This window comes from Meles meles, chromosome 12 (genome assembly GCF_922984935.1).
Source record: "Meles meles chromosome 12, mMelMel3.1 paternal haplotype, whole genome shotgun sequence".
Taxonomy (NCBI): domain Eukaryota; kingdom Metazoa; phylum Chordata; class Mammalia; order Carnivora; family Mustelidae; genus Meles; species Meles meles.
The window spans coordinates 88,819,245-88,836,623 of NC_060077.1; the positions used below are offsets into that span (position 1 = coordinate 88,819,245).

General features: G+C 42.4%; 1 protein-coding gene across 4 annotated transcripts in view; it reads left to right on the top strand.

Moving 5' to 3' along the window:
* Positions 1-17,379, top strand: part of SOCS6 (suppressor of cytokine signaling 6) — a 68,101-nt gene that overhangs the window by 32,273 nt on the left and 18,449 nt on the right. For all 4 annotated transcript variants that reach the window (XM_046024091.1, XM_046024094.1, XM_046024092.1 and 1 more), the window contains one exon: positions 3,689-3,872. The gene's annotated coding sequence lies outside the window, so the exon portion shown is untranslated. The remainder of the gene's footprint in view (positions 1-3,688; positions 3,873-17,379) is intronic.

Below are 17,379 nucleotides of genomic sequence, written 5' to 3' on the forward strand. Positions count from 1 at the left end.
CCTGGGCTGTAGCCTACCTGGGCAGTGCCATGACCTGAGAAGAAAAGCTGTACTGACTGGATCCTACCCATTTTGCCATCCAGAGTATTCCTTTGAACGCCCCTCTGTTGGGGGGAACAGAAGCAAGTGTCTGCTTAAGACTGTCTTGTTATGTAACTTCACTCCTCAGAGAAAACTCTGGTAGTTTTTCTCCACTGTGGTCGGTTTTCAGGAAACTTGTGTTATTAATAGCAAGTATCTTTGGGGCGCCTAGGTGGCGCCAGTCTTTAGGTGTCTGCCTTCCGCCCAGGGTCCTGGGATCAAGCCCCACATCGGGCACCCTGCTCAGTGGGGAGCCTGCTTTTCCCTTGCCCTCTGCCTTCAGCTTCCCCTGCTTGTGCTCTCTCTCTCACTATCGCTCTCTTTCAGTGTGTCAAATAAATAAAATCTTTTAAAAAAATAGCAAGTATCTTTTTTTTTGCTCATAGAAATAATTGTGTGATCTTATGTAAAAGTCATAATATAGTCTGAAAAATGGAAATGTTATGTCCATTTTTCAATTTGTGGCAATTACTGTTCTCTCAAAAGTATGCAGTCATGTGGAATGGGTTTTTACACAGATATGTTGAATATGAGGTCAGATACCCAGTGTTATTTATATATAGTACAATGGATGTGTGCACATAGATTTTAATACTCAATAGCGGTAGGTAGGTAAGTAAATGACCCAAACTAAGATCACTGTTTGCTGTTTTGTTTGTTGAATCTTTTATGGGAAGTGAAGATTATTTCAGTTCTTGGTCCCCATCCCTAATCTTTTTCCAGTTTTAGAAATGGCACATCTGTGGTGCCTGAGTATTTCTGTAAAATTACTCCTTTTACAGGGGAGAAATTTATAATACTAGTGTATGCCATAAAACGGGGGAACTTTATTTGTTCTATGACTAGATTGAAAGAGTAGTTCTGGGAGTAAAAACGAAAGAGCATTGGGACGTGTTTTAAATTGCATCGACAGTGAAATTGTCATTAATGTTTTTGTGGTTAATTTGTTATTCTGTATAGGATGTTGGTTTAGCAGGTAAGTAGTGAAGGCGTTAGAACTAAGGGCACATTTTAAACTGACTTCAGGGTCTCTGATGATGCATACGAACATTAAATTTTACTTAATGGGGCAATTATTTTTAGGTGCCTATGGACTTACTGGTGTTTTGAGAATGGGTGTACTTAGATAAAGTCATTTAAGATTTGAATTCTCATGTTGCTAAGGGTGGTGAGTACCTTTTAGAGGTGTTCGATCTTTAATATACATTACTAGCTCTGTGACCTTGAACACCTTTTATATCCCCTCCATGTCCTCCTCCTGTGGGGCTCAAGTGAGGATAATAAATCCACCTGACAGAGTTACTGTGAATATATTTTATTTAAAGTAAACTCCAAACTCTCTACCACGGGCTACAAGATTTCTGCCCAGTTCTTCCATTCATCTCGAACAACCCTGTCTTCCTCACCATGAAGTTAACCCTCTAGCCTTTCTGTTCTCTCGCGTTCCAGGCTGCTTCTGGCCTCCTCATCTGTGACGGGGTAGTTCTTTTGCCTAGAGTGTTGTTCTTAGGGTCAGTTCATTCTCTCTCAATCCCAGGTTCATGGCATCAGGGAAGTCTTTCCCGACTACTCTTCCTTCTAGGCCCTTCAGGAGTCCTGTCTTACCAGTTTGTATGTTTTCATCATAACATTTACTGCAGCATATAACTATTTTATTTCTTTTGGTCTTTCTCCTCCTCAAAGTCCCACGTGGACAGAATGTGCTCTGTGTTTCTGTGTCTCCCTACCACATCCTGTAGGGACATGGCATACAGAAAGTGCTTGTCATTTTTATGTTGTTGTGTACACATTAAAGGCAAGGGTGTACAGTGTAGATGGTGGAAATCTGTTGGCTTTTTGTGTTGCTTATTATTCCCATCTGATCTGCTCAGCTGAATATATCATAACACTAATAAGACCAGCGTTCTTGTTAACTTTAGGGCCCAACTCACCCTACACAGAGAGAACCTTTTTTTTTTTTTTCCTGTTTGTTTATGTTTTTTTTTAAGTCAGCTCTGCTCCCAACATGGGTCCCAAACTCATGACCCCAAGATCAAGAGTTACATGCTCTAGCCAGGCAGGTACCCCAGGTACTGTCTTCAGCTGTAGACCCATAACGTGGGTCCGAGCTTATTCAGGTGTCCAGCCGGCCACTCACAAAGATGCACAGGCCTTCATCACTTCTGGAAGTGTAGTTCTCTATAGTGTGTGGAGAGTAACAACTCCAGAGCGCATTTCCCTTGATGTTCGCTCATGTAGCTTGATAAGGTAAACCCATGGTTATCTGGCACCTCTGGCATTCTCAGTTATGTGATGTGGAATTTAGCAGGAGGGAAAAAAACCTCATTTGGAATCAGACCAGTATGAGGCCTAGATAACTAACTGGTTGGGAAAGGCGGTCTTTCCTAGGGTTGCGAATCTAGGTTTGAATTTCAGCTCTGTGACTTTATAGGGTAGGTTTCAATTTTTGTTTATGTATTTTTTAAAAGATTTTATTTATTCATTTGACAGAGATCACAAGTAGGCGGGGGTGGGGGGGGAAGCAGGCTCCCCACTGAGCAGAGAGCCTGATGCGGGGCTCGATCCCAGAACCCTGAGATCATGACCTGAGTCAAAGGCAGAGGCTTTAACCCACTGACCCAGGCGCCCTAGGGTAGGTTTTTAAAATAAATTTGGTCTTACTTGTTTTATCTGTAAAATAGTAATAGTGCCTTTCTTAGCATTGTTGTGGTGATTAAATGAGAAAACGCACAGAAATGTATGGATTCATTGCCTGGAATATAACATGCTAATATTAATAATCGCTTTAGGGGCACCTGGGTGGCTCAGTCAGTTAAGCATCTGCCCTCAGCTCAGGTCATGATCCCAGGGTGCTGGGATTGAGCCCTGCGTCAGGCTCCCTGCTCACTGGGGAGCCTGCTTCTCCCTCTCCTGCTCCCCCTGCTTTCGTGCTTTCTCTCTGTCAAATAAATAAAATTTAAAAAAAAATCAGTTTAAAATATACTGTGATTAGCTAAAAGGAGCATCCTGGGTGATCAGTAACATGTATGCAAGACTTCGTTTTTCTTTCTTTCTTTCTTTCTTTCTTTCTTTCTTTTTTTTTGGATTTAGTTCATTTGAGAGAGTGTGTGTGTGAGATAGAGCACAAGCAGGGGGAGCAGCAGAGGGAGAAGCAGGCTTCCCGCTGAGCGGGGAGCCCGATGGGAGGCTCCATCCCAGGACTGAGATCGTGACCTGAGCCAAAGCCAGACACTTAACCAACTGAGCCACCCGGACACCCCAAGACTTGGTTTTTCTTAAGGAAGCCCTGTGTGGGACAGGGTGTAAGACCAAAGGGACAAGAAAAATGAAAATAAAAGAGGAAAGACAGTGGGAGCCCACAGAAGTATTGGTGGTGCCAGCTACTGGGATCGTGAGGGTTACAGATGTGGGCAGCTTTTGAGTTGCTTGGCACTGGGTCACTGCAAGCAGCTGGTGGGAGATGTAGACCAAGAAAGGTACGGCACTCTGCCTTCTGCAAGACTCCAGGCTCTTGTTTTCATACTGGTGCAATATATATATATATATGTATATTTTTATCACTGTTAACAGCCATCACACTGAAATGTTTTCTTAAAATTATTAAAAGGGCATCACACTTGGAGACTATGTTTGGGGAGCAGTGGCTGTCCCATTGTCCTTGGGAGCAGACTGTTGAGTAATAGAGAAGAAAGAAAGAAGACGGAGATCTCTGAAGGCCTGGGAGACAAACCCTTATCTGAGCATCAGTGAACCTGAAGATGTCACTATGCCATCCTGAAGTTTTGCAGCAGGTAAATTTGGTCATCTGAAGAGGCACCTGTCTATGTACAGCACTTCAGTGACAGCACGAGATTATATTTGGTGTGCGCGCTTGTGTTTAAGGTTTCCCTTTAAGGAGAACAGAGGACTATATGGCTCTCAATGGGAAAGATGTCCATCAAAAACAATTTTAAGAATTTGATGTTACTCTTTAGAATGATTTAGGAAAGGTGAATTCATCCTGTGCTCTAGATAGCCTATTATTTGGAACTGCTAATGGTTGTCCTTGTAGGGAATAGGTGTTATTTTGGGTACCCCAGCAACACTGGATGTGTGAAGCAACAGGGTTAATACACCGGTAAAGTAAGGTGAATTCTCACTGGTGTACTGTTACTTCAGTATGATTTTCCTTTTGCGAATTTTGTTTTGGTGTTTATAGTAATGAGATGTTTCTTATTAAAGCTTAATTTTGGTTTTAAAGGAAATATCATCCCTATGACAATAATCATTTTTATCTGTTGACAATTGCTTTTGAAAGTGAAAAAAATATACTTAGGGAATAATATTATTACCAAATGTCACAGACTGTGGGAGTATGTAAGCATTTAACACACATAGAATTATTTTAGGATTTTACTGGTTTTGTGCATTTGGAGAATTACTGCATTTGAGCATTAAAAGGAAGCTTCTGATTATTGACCAGCTTCATCCTTGCGTAGATCCTGGGGAAAGGGAGACTGAGGTGAAGCAGTCGGCCCCCAGTCATAGACCGCAGGGCTAGCGGAGTCTCAACTGGAGTGCACGTCCTGTGGATGCGTGATGTTTTCATTCATTGCTGGGAGGTGGGGAACTAGGATCTGTGTCTTCGTGGAGGAGGTAACCGTTGAGCCGGCTCTTGGAGGGTGAGCTGTGTTTGGGAAGACCATAAGCGGCAGGGACATTATCATAAACAGGCTGAACAGCAGGAACTATAATAGTAACCTAGAGATTCTTTTTCCCTCTTTCCAGAGTGAGGCTACCTGTGTTCAGTTTCTTAGTTTACTTCCTTGATTTAATGGAGCTCATTCTAGTAACTTCCTGAGAAAGGTGGAGTTGCTCTGTTGTGTTTTGTTTAGTCTTTGTCAGAAAGCATGTATGTTCCAAATATCTAATTTATAGTCTGGCTGTGTGTAGAATTCTAGGTTATTGTTTTATTTGTTTTTTTTTTTAAGATTTATCTGTCAGAGGCAGAGAGAACACGTGTGCACACACAAGCAGGGGGAGCGGCAGGCAGAGGGAGAAGCAGGCTCCCCGCTGAGCAGGAAACCCAATGTGGGGCTCCATCCCAGGACCCCGAGATCATGACCTGAGCTGTAGACAGATGCGTAACCAGCTGAGCCACCCAGGCGCCCCTCGGTTATTGCTGTAGTCAGGATGGAGTGGGTGCCGCCACAGTGACAGATGAACCCTGAGATTTTCGCGGGTAGATGGAAGTTCTGTCTTGCTTTCCCCAAGTATGCACTGCGCCTGGGCTCTTCCTGCGTCCTCTTTGGATCCAGGCTGCTTTCACCCGCAGGTCCTCGTCACCGTCCCTTCCACGGCTCTGGGTTACCACAGCAGGTGCAGGGGAGAGCTGACGGGTCACGCTGGCCCTGAACTATTTGGCCCAGAAGTGACACAAGTCATGTTCCTCACAGCCCATTTACCAGAAGCAGTGGCCCTGCACGGGTGCCGAGAAGTGTGCACCCACAAGAAGGCACTGACTGGGAACGCATATGCCACACTGAAAAGAAATTTGCTCTTGGAATTTTGAAGATGTTGGACGACCAGTTTGCAGCATCACTGAGTTAGTTGCTGTTTCCCATCAGTTGTATGTCATGTTCCCCTCATTTTGGGGGAACCTTTTAGTTCCATTTTGTTATCTCCTATAAATTTCATCACGGTGTGCCTGATTATTGTTCTTCTTTGTACTGAGCGTTCATGGATCCTTTCAGTCTCTGAGCTTGTGTCGTTCCTTTACAGGAAAATTTTCAGTTTCTTCTGTAACTTCTTCCCTTTCATTTTCTTGTCTTGACTGAAGCTCTTCTTCACCAGATGTTGGACTTCGTGGATCAGTATCTTCATTTTTTTAGTTTTTTCCTCAACTTTTAAAGCCAGAATAAAAACAAAGGCAGCAAACATAGATCTTTGGACCTTACTTTTAACCAGTTTGTGAAAAAAAGTTCTCAAAGGGCCTTATCTACTGGGTACTTAACCACCGAGTCTGTACTTTGTCATTGGCAATGAGAGCGGTACAATTGTTTAGGGAACTTGCGGAGTTTTTAGCTAGTACATTGGTAAGTGTCTACACAGGTATAAAAATGTATACATTAAACATTTAATATGTGTATACTTCATAGACGGTGATGAACTGGTATATAAGTGTGCTACCTGCTTTTTTTAAGATTTTTTTTTTTTTAAAGATTTTATTTATTTATTTGAGAGAGTATGAGAGAGGGAGAGAGAGGCCAGCAGGAGAAGCAGACTCCCTGCCCAGCAGGGAGCCTGATGTGGGACTCTATCCTGGGACTCCAGGATCATGAACTGAGCTGAAGGCAGTTGCTTAACCACCTGAGCCACCCAGGCACCCTTAAGATTTTATTTTTTAGGTAACGTCCACATCTAGTATGGGGCTTGACCTCATGACCCAAGATCAACAGTTGTGTGCTCCACCGACCGAGCCAGCTAGTCACCCCAGGTGTCCTGCTTTTTAAATTTTAAATGTTAAAGTCTGAATTAAAAAGTTAAAGAGGAGTGAATTTAGTTCATTAATCAATTCTTATTTAAGCCAGCTCCCTTAACATGTTAAATGATTGGATTTGTGAACATTTTCATATTTAACTTCATAGAAATGTATTGAACACAGTTAAAAAGATGCTTAGAGATGCTCGTGTAAAATTTTGTTTCTGCAGGTTAAATTCCTTAGTCTCTGTATATTTTTCTTTCCCCTGAGTCAGGTACTTACAGACTGGGCGTGCTTTAGAGATCAACCTATTTTATACGGGAAAACAGACTCACCAGGGAGAGACCGATTCCGTGTCACACAGCAAACTGTGCTACCCTGTATCTTTGTGTCAGTAGCCTACAGGGTGGGAGGGAATCACTTGAAAATTTATTAGAGCTTTTGTTGTATTATAAATTTATTCTTTTTTTTTAAGATTTTATTTATTAGAGAGAGAGCGGGGGCAGTGGGGAGAGGGAGGAGCAGACTCCCTGCTCACCAGGGAGTCTGATGTATGGGGCTTGATCCCAGGACCCTGGATCATGGCCTGAGCTGAAGGCAGATGTTTAGCTGACTGAGCCATCCAGGCGCCCCTTAATTTATTCTTAATTAAATTTGAAATTACTTGGCAGTTTTAAGTCCATTTTTCTTAACTTGGTTATCTTTTAATTTCTTTATCTACCTTTGTAATCGTGCAAATAATCATAATTCTTTGTAAAATAAAGCTTGTTGTGTAAGATCTGGAGGCCCTAAAAGAAGTCAAAGGAATTCTATTCCATTTCCTATTTTTCATTTATTTTTATTTGCATGTAGTCGTCAAGAACTGTGACGAGTAGGAGATTGCACCCTGTGCGCCAGCTGTCACCTTAGCCTGGCAGTTTCATGATTGCTGCCAGAAGACGTGACAGTCCTGGGTCAGAGATAAAGGACTTCATTACTCAGGGCACTGTCAGCATGTGAGAAAAGAACGTAGAGGCCCGAGGAGAAAGCGAGGAAATGAACTGGGAGGCAGTTTACTACTGTGGCTGAGAGCTCAGGCAGTTAAGTGGCAGCGGGTGATTGGATTCTGCATGTATTTTCAAAGTAGTTGAACCATGACCCGGAATGTGGCGAGGCAGAGAGAGAGGAACCATGGATGATTGTGGAGGTTTTGATCTGAGCAGGTGGAAGGATGGGGTAACCATGGACCGAAGTGGGAAAGGCTGCAAGTAAAGCAGGGGTGGGGTGCGATGGGAGAGATCCGGAGTTTAGTTTTGAACACATCTAGTCTCGGATATTCCTAAGACGGTGACTGGCAGTGTCAAGAAGGGAGTTGCCTGAAATGAGGCTAATGAAAGATGTGGATCTGGGCGTGGAGGAGACAGCAGTGCTATTTCAAGCATGAGACCGAGTGAAGTCGCTGGGGTGTGAGGAAAAGTGACCCAGCGTGCGTGCTCGGGTATCCAGCATGACAGATTGGAGACACGGTAGTCTGAGAAGGACTGAGCAGCTGTGGCAGGTGCTGTTGACAGAGCAGGTAAGAACTGAGCACTGGTGGGACGTCATTGGTGACCTTGACGGAGCAATTTCTGTTTGATGTGGTAGAGAAGGTGTCTGATGTGCGTAGAGGGAAAACGGGAGAAAAGGATTAGTAGGTCTCCAGTATGTGTGTTTCTCCCAAGGTGTTTTGTTGCAGAGGGAATTAAAGAGACAGAACCATAGTTGACGGGGAAGGTAGGCTAAAGACAAGTTTGTATATATGAGAAATGATGCTTTTAGGAGGAATCCAGTAGAGAGGGGAGCTTGTTGGGACATGAGGGAGATCCAGTAGACAAATGGAGGGGAGGGCCTTGAGAGAGGTGCACGGATAGGTAAAGTAACAGGATGGTTTTGTCCGAAGTTTTCTTCTCATGTCCTAATTTTCTCAGTGAGGTAGGAAGCTGGGCCATCAGCTGAGATTAAAGATGGGGGAGTACATGTTACAGGTGTGAAGAAAGATGTGGGTTGGTTGGCAAGAAACAGGAGAGAGTGAATGGATCAGGGAAGTGTAGTTGGATTTCCAGGCAGCATTAAGTTTCCAGCTGAGGTTCATGGTCATGACGTTAAGTGAGACCAGGCAGAGTGGTATGTGTTTCTCCAGCCACATTTTCCTGTAAGGGTGTAGACATGGCTTGGGCAGAGTTGCCTTGAAGCAGTGATGTTTTGCCTAGAGAGTGTGTCAGAGTAAAGTGAGAAAGGGAATTGAGGGTACATGCTAGGGAATGATTATGATTGGGTGTGGAATATAAACTGAGTAAGGAGTAAGAGGGTCACTGAAAAGCTGATGAGTGTATTATTCTGAGTTAATATTTGTATATTATAAAGTCTGTATTAACTCTATATTGATATAATACTCATTAGACTGAATATTTCAGGCCAGACCTAACTCTCTATACACAAATCAAAATTAAGTATCAGATTGGCAAAAATTTGTTCTGGGTGGGGTGAAGAGAAAGAGAAGGCTGCCTAGGTTCTCATTTAAAAAAATACAATATTCTTATCTATGATTTATATTTTTGTTCATTCATGGTAGAACTGAAAGCCAAGAAAAGGCCTTGCAATTTTGCTTGAACCTGATGGATTTACTCAGCTATTCCCTTTAGAAAAGTAACTTAAGAACAAACTCACAGACCTTCTTCTTATAAAAACTCTGTATTTATAGAATATTTTGAAAATAAAGTATTGAAAATAGTATTTACAGAGCATTCTGTGGTCCAGATGGCAGTTCTGCTGTATTTCTTTCTGGTCTGGTGTGCCTCCCTATTCTTTCTACATAATCGAGACCACACTGTACATATGATTTTGTTTCCTGTGTTTTTGCACTTAACAAATGAACAATATGAACTTTTCCCTCATGTTATTTATAACCCTGTATAAATATCAGTTTTAGTGGTTCCCTAAAGCTCCAGTGTGTAGATGTGCTAGAATTTTGTTTACAGTTCTCAGACTGTTGGAAATTAGAATGTTTCTGATTCTTTTAAAATTTATTTATTTTTATCATATATAATAATGTAGGGGACATTGTCATGCTTTGGTCTCGTGTTATTTCTTTTTTTTTTTTTTTTTTTTTTTTTAATATTTTATTTATTTGACAGAGAGAAATCACAACTAGGCAGAGAGGCAGGCAGAGAGAGAGGAGGAAGCAGGCTCCCCGCGGTGCAGAGAGCCCGATGTGGGGCTCGATCCCAGGACCCTGAGATCATGACCTGAGCCGAAGGCAGAGGCTTTAACCCACTGAGCCACCCAGGCGCCCCTCGTGTTATTTCTTTAAGAGTTATGAAAACAGCGTTATTGGATTAAAGAGTATGAATATTTTTCTATGAGTTGCATAGAACCAAGTTTTTTTTAAACAACTATGTTAAGACATTTTCAAGTAATGAATATTATCATTTAGAAAAATCTTTACTAATTTGAGTTGTGGAAAGTCATTTGTTTTAATTTTGTTTCTTTGATCTTATCAGGGTCAGTATTTTTTAAAAATTTACTTATTTGTTTTAGGGGGAGGGGGAAAGGAGAGGAGAGTGTTCCTGTGAGTCGAGGGAGGGACACGGGGTGAGAATTTGAAGCAGACTCCCCACTGAGCGGAGAGCCTCATTCAGGGCTTGATCTTTTATGGTCCATGAAATCATGACCTAAACTGAAACCAAAACCAAGAGTTGGAGGCTTAACCGACGGAGCCACCCCGGTGCCTCAGGGTCAGTATTTTTTTTTATGTGTTGAGCCACTTGGTTGTCCATGTGGAAAACTTTAAATTAATCCTTACATTATGTAAATCAATACCGGATTCATCAAGGACTTACAGGTGAAAAACAGAACTTCAGTACTTGTATAGGAAGTACGGAAGAGTATAGGACTTCAGTGTCAGGAGGATTTCTTAATACAACAAAAAGAGCAAACAATAAAAGAAAACTGACAAAATCAACTAAAATAAAATGAGAAACTTCCTCAACGTGCCACAAAAAGAAGTCAGTACACAAGCACTCTACAGCTGTAGGAAGAAGGAAGTGCAGGGTCCCTGTGAACTGAAGGGCACTGATTTCTGGGGGTCTAAAATGTACCTGCTCTATCGAAAATCTTTTTGTTATATATGTTTAGCCACGCATTTTAACATTTTTCTCACACTAAGGAGAACAGAAAGGTTCAAAAGGCAAGCTGTTCTGCATTCCCACCAACAATGCATGAAGGTTCCAGTTGCCTCACGTACTTGTTAGCACTCGGTCTGGTCATTCAGATGGCTGTGTGCTGGTAGCACTGTGGCTTTTGATTTACATTTTCCTTAATGACCAGTAATATAAGCACCTTAATAATAACGTGTGCTTCTTAGCCATTTGCATGGCTTCTGTCTTCTAAAAGATCTATCCATGTCCTCTGCCTATCTAAAAACTTAGGTTGTCTTAATTCAGTTGTAAAGGTTTTGTATTTGTTCTGCATAAAGATGCTATATCAGATATGTGATGTACAAATATTTTTTCCTAGTCTGTGACTTGCTCTCTCTCAACATGTTTTGAAGCATAAAAGTTTGTAATTTTAATGCAGTCCCAGAGTTGAGTGGTTTTCATGAATAAGGTTCTCAGTTCTCGCATGCTGTTAGTTCATCTCCAGAGTGCTGAAGTGGCTGCTTTCTACAGTTTGACCCAACTGTGTGGTTGCCTTTTGCAGAGAGGGTTTGTCAGCTTCCTCGTGCCATCACGCCAGAAGCGAGTTCTCCTGGGTAGACGCTTGTTTGGTGTCTGTTCTAGATGACCAAACTGAGGCCTGGATGCGCACGCTCATTAGGAAATGCTGCCTGTAATCTGAGTTCAAGTGGCGTGGTTCCAGGGTCTGTGCTCTTAGTCACTAGGCTCTGCTCTCCCATTCTAAACTGTCCGAAAATGTGGTAGTTTCTAGACTACGTACCACGGGTTGGCACTCGGGTCGGTTACTTGGCCCCTTCCCTTGTGACTTTGGACAGATTGTTAAACTTTCTTTCCTTTTTTTTTTTTTAAACCTTTTTTAAGAATTTATTTATTTATTTTAGAGAGAGAGAGAGAAAGAGCATGCGCTTGAGTTGGGAAAGGGGAGAGGGAGAGGGAAAGGATCTCAAGCAGACTCCGCCCTGAGCACAGAGCCTGATGCCGGCTCACTCTCAGGACCCTGAGATCAGGACTTGAGCCCAAACCAAGAGTTAGATGCTTAACCGACTAAGCCACCCAGGTGTCCCAGACTCTTAAACTTTCTAAGCTTTAGCTTCCTCTTCTATAAAGTGGAGATAGAGATATAAAGACAATACCTTCTGATCGAGTTCTTATGAGGATCCAAGAAGATAAATATACGTTGTTTCCGGTGTAGTCCCCTCCGACGGGGCAGTGGTTGTGCAGTATTCGTAATGGAAGTCGCATGGTGTAGAGGTAGTAACAGGTGGCGGGACCCCCTCCTTCGTCGTCCTGGGTGTCTCCTGGGAGTGCGGGTAGCCCCTGAACTCTGCCTGCGCAGCCCCTCCCTGTCTTCGGCAAATGCTGCTTGCTTATAGTCTGCTTGAGTCTAAGGTTCTGGAGGGTAAGGCCTGTCATCTCTGTGTAGGTCTGGCAGCATCTCCTTAAACTTTTCAAGGAAGTGCAGTGTCTTACAGTGTCAAGACCAGGATGTCACCTGGCATGATGAACAAGCTGGGCGAGGGACTCACAGCAGTGAAGGGTATAAGTTAAACAAATCATAGTGAATGTGCTGAGAAGCACTTGCCATGTGGGGCGAACCCCAGGGTGCCAAGGTTGTCCGGGGGCGTCAGGGATTTGGGTTGGGTGAGGTGCGCATTCCTGGTACGCAGAGGGAGCGGCGCCACGGGAAGAGGCCCGCTTGTGAACAGGGGAGCGAAAGACTGAAGACAAGAGTGAGGGACCTGAAATGACCCAGGGCATGGAGGGGAACAGTTTGCATCCTTGAGATGAACAGCGAGGGAGAACTGGGAACGGTTTGGGAAGGTTTAGGGAGAGATGGATTTAGGAAAAGTATTGAGACCTCGGACCCTGAGGGCATCAGCGTCCTGCTTTTCTGGATTAGAGGTGACCGAAACACACAAGTACATTTTTTAACCTAGCCTGCCTGTTTTCTTTTCTCAGGGTGTGGTGGGGGTGGTTGTTTTGTCGTAAAGTGATATGTGCTTCCTGGTCACAGAGAAGGTCTAATACAGGATTCCCCCACAATCTGAAAGTAGGGCGTTCCTGTGAAACCTTTTATGAGCCAAAATGGTATGTAAAGTGAGGAAGCAGTTACCATAAATTACATGGGAAGTGTTTTGAGCATTTCCATACCCCCCAAAATAATCTCTTTGAGGTTTTTCTGGTAGCTTACAACACAGCTTGCCGATGGAAGCACAGAGCGAACCAGGTAAAGCACACATGCTCTCGGGCCCAGTTCCGAGCTCCGTTGGCCGCAAGCCTGGACGCTGTGTGCAGTTCCCCAGGCAGGAGCTGGGGGGCGCCACGCTCGCGGCTTGAGGGAGCACAGCCTCCCACCCTGCTCACTGTCAAACACAGGGAATGCTGTTTTGCTCTTTGCTGTTTCTGCAAAAGCCAAAACCCTCTGTGGATTTCTTTTGGTCAGCCAAACCGGGTACTGATGCACCTCTTCTTGTAAAAGTTAACATGGTATAAGGCGCAATTCAAAAAGCGGACGATACCTGTATAGGAAAACAGCAGTCTGTCGGGCTTTGTGCCCCTTGTCCTAGTCACCAGAGCTGCAGTCATGGATACCGGATACTCTTTGAGACGTTTATTCTATACGTGTAGGCATATAAATACGTACACAAATGGGATCATGTTTGCATTTTGTTTTGTAGCTGGCCCTTTACCAACAATGTATTTTGGACCTCTTGGTTTATCTGCATGATATCCTCTCGTATTGGTGGATTATAGTTTATTAAAGTAGTCCACTGATTTTTGTTGTCTATTATTGTTTCAGATATTTAGGTTAACTCTGCATTTTTGCCAAAATAAATTTTTCGGTATATGTCTGTAGAGTGAATAAATGGGCTCATTCTGTAGAATCAGTTCTTTGACCTTAAGCATACCCTTAACCTCTACCTCATCTTCCCCATCTCTACAGTGGGAATATTACTGTTTTGACTACTACTATTAGCTGCAAACACGTATCAGCCTAATACGTGCTAGGCCATGTTGTGAGGACACCGCATATATTAACACTTTTTTTTTTTAAAGATTTTATTCATTTATTTGACAGAGAGATCACAAGTAGGCAGAGAGGCAGGCAGAAAGAGAGGGGGATGCAGTCTCCCCATGGAGCAGAGAGTCTGATGCGGGGCTGGATCCCAGGACCCTGAGATCATGACCTGAGCTGAGGGCAGAGGCTTAACCCACTGAGCCACCCAGACGCCCCATATATTAACACGTTTTAACCTCACAACTGACTTGAGTGGTAGGTTCCGTTATTTTGAAGATCACACAACTGTTAAATCGTGGACTCAGGAAATACATGAACTCCTGCTTTGTGGTTCCAGAGTGCTTTGTGTGCAGTACTGAGTATACAGGGTTCTAAGGGTTAAGTGAGATGCTGTGTATTCAGAAGGCTTAAACCAGAGCCTGGCATGCATTGGGCTAATGTGTGGCCTATATTTACCAGTACTGAGGTAAATGGTCAAGTAATAGTAGCTTTTAAAAATTTTAATGCTTTAGGGAACATCATTTTCCGTATGTCATTGTTTTTGGCATGAGCATATATCCAAAAAACAAATTCCTGATCACGTAATTAACTTCTTTAAAGCATATGTGAATTTAAAATTTTTTTTAAAAATATTTTATTCATTGGGGCACCTGGGTGGCTCAGCGGGTTAAAGCCTCTGCATTCGGCTCAGGTCATGATCCCAGGGTCCTGGGATCAAGCCCCTCATCGGGCTCTCTGCTTGGCTGGGAGCCTGCTTCCTCCTCTCTCTCTCTCTGCCTGCCTCTCTGCCTACTTGTAATCTCTATCTGTCAAAAAAATAAATCTTTAAAAAAAATATTTTATTCATTTACTTGACAGACAGAGATCACAAGTAGACAGAGAGGCAGGCAGAGAGAGAGGAAGGGAAGCAGGCTCCATGCTGAGCAGAGAGCCTGATGCGGGGCTCGATCCCAGGACCCTGAGATCATGACCTGATCTGAAGGCAGAGGCCTTAACCCACCGAGCCACCCAAGCGCCCTGTGAATTTAAAATTTTGATAAATATTTTCAAATAATTCTCCACAAATCGTACCAGTTTATATTAAGCAATGAGTTATGAGTGCTCAGTTTTTCATACCCTTGCCAACATTGTTACTGATTTAATGTTTTCACATTCATAGGTGAGAGATACTACCATTTTGCTTTTCCTTTCAGTGCATTTTTAAAGTTGAGATAGAATATCCTCCAGGGAGGGCCGCCTGGATGGCTTAGTCAGTTAAGCATCTGACTCCTTGATTTCAGCTCAGGTCATGATCTCAGGGTCATGAGATTAAGTTCTCTGTTGGGCTCGCGCTCAGCGTGGAGTGGAGTCTGTCCCTCTCCCTCTGTTCCCCCCTCCCCGTGTGTGCGCATGTGCACTCACTCTCTCAGATAAGTAAGTAAAAATTTTAGAATATACTTACAGTAAAAGTCAGCCTTTATAGCGTACCATCTGTTGATTTTTAACAAATATATTCGGTCGTGTAACCACTACCACAGTCAAGATATAGAACAGTTTCTAGCACCCCAGATTCCTTTAATTTCATTGTTATGAATGAATTGAAAATCTTCTAGGGTGATGATTGGCTACTTGAATTTATTTTCTCCCTCTCTCACTTGCTTGGTTTCTCTTGTTTTCTTTCCTTTCTTTTTTCTTTGCTTCCGTTATTTATACTGTTCTTTCGCATGTTGCGCCCGTTTGCTTATGGGATTTTGTGCCTTTCTCGTACTGGTTTCTAAGGGCGCAGTCTGTGCTACAGAAGTTAGTCCTTTGTCATGTGCTCGCAGTTTGCCTCTGGTTTATCTTTTGGCTTTAGTTATGCCATTCTTTTAGCTATCCAGAGATTTATAAATTTTGCATTGTTGGATTGTCATTCTTTTCCTCTACGGTTTCATGGTCTTATGTTACGCATAGAAAAGCTTTCTGCAGTGCTAAGATTTTTTTAAAAGATTTTTCTACAACTTTTGTATTTTCTTTTATGTTTGTGTATTTGATCTTCTGCATAGTACTTTAATATAAGAAAGTAAAAGCTTTGCTTTCTCCACCACTCCCAAGTGGTCATCCAGCCTGCTCATCATCATTTCTTTTTTCTTTTAGATTTTATTTATTTATTTGACAGAGAGAGACCACAAATAGGTAGAGAGAGAGAGAGAGAGGGAAGCGGGCTCCCTGCCAAGCAGAGAGCCCGATGCGGGACTCGATCCCAGCACCCTGAGATCATGACCTGAGCCGAAGGCAGCGGCTTAAACCACTGAGCCACCCAGGCACCCCGCCTTTTTTTTTATTTTTTAAAGATTTTATTTATTTATTTGAAAGAGAGAGAGAAAACAAGCAGGGGGAGTGGGAGAGGGGGAAGCAGGCTTCCCGTGGAGCAGGGAGCCTAATGCAGGGCTCCATCCCCACGACCCTGAGATCATGACCTGAGCCGAAGGCAGAAGCCTAACCACTGAGCCACCCAGGCACCCCACCTACCAGCTTTTTAAAAGTAATTACTAGTGATTTTTACATGTAAATTTTGTAAGTAGTCACTAGAGGGAATTTTTTTTTGTTCTCTTTTTTTCCCTAATAGTTGTTCAGCTGCATCTGTTGTATTCTAGGTACTCACTCATGTCATCTGTAAATAATGACAGTTTGCCTTCTCCTTTCCAATATTTATACTCCTTACCCTCGTCTGATTAATTAGCTAGTATGTTGAAAATAATGTTAATTAATACTTGATAATCCACATCTTTGTTGCTGGCTTTTTGTCATTTCTTTATTCATATGACTCTTAATTTTGTTATATCATCGTGTATTAAATGTCCATCTGCTTCTATTTTGAAGGGTTAGGACTGATATTTTTTTCTGGTGTGTGTGTGTGTGTGAGAGAGAGAGAGAGATTGATTTATAGCTGTTGTCATGTGATTTTGCTCCTTTGCTCTCTGGTAAATTATAATGAATTTACAAATAATCAGCTGTGTAGGCAATCCTGGGATGTACCTTACATAGCTGAATTGTTTCCCCTCACCACTCTGGTATTTAAAATTTGTATTTCAGTATTCATAAGTGAGATCAGTGGGGTTTTTTGTTTTGTTTTGTATTATATAATATATTGTCTTTGTCCAGTGATGATACCAATATTCTTTAGCTTCAGAAGTAAATTTGGGAGGCTGCTTTTTCTATGTCCTCAAGTAGTTTAGTGAGTTTTGTATTTCGTGTTTTTAGTAATTAGTCCCTTTTTCTCCCCAAAGGAAGAGGGGTCGTGGTAGTTCTTTCAGGACTTCCTCAAGTTGCGTGACAACCATTAGTCTCTTTTGGATTCCTGCCTCTTGTAAGGCAAATTTTGGTAATACATATTTTGTCTTAAAATTACCCATCTTAATGAAAATTAAAATTTTCATCTAAATTTCAAATTTTTATTGAATTTACACAGTACTCTTACATATTTTGTAATTACTTCATTTCTAATTCATATAAATACAGTTTTCCTTTTTCTTATAACAGCCCGTTGCTCATCAACTAAGTTTTTTGTCATTTGATCGAAGAATCAACTCTTATAATGTTTACCACTACTATTTTTTGTTTTCTGATTCATTAGTTTGTGTTTTCATCTTTTGTGGGGGGCGGGG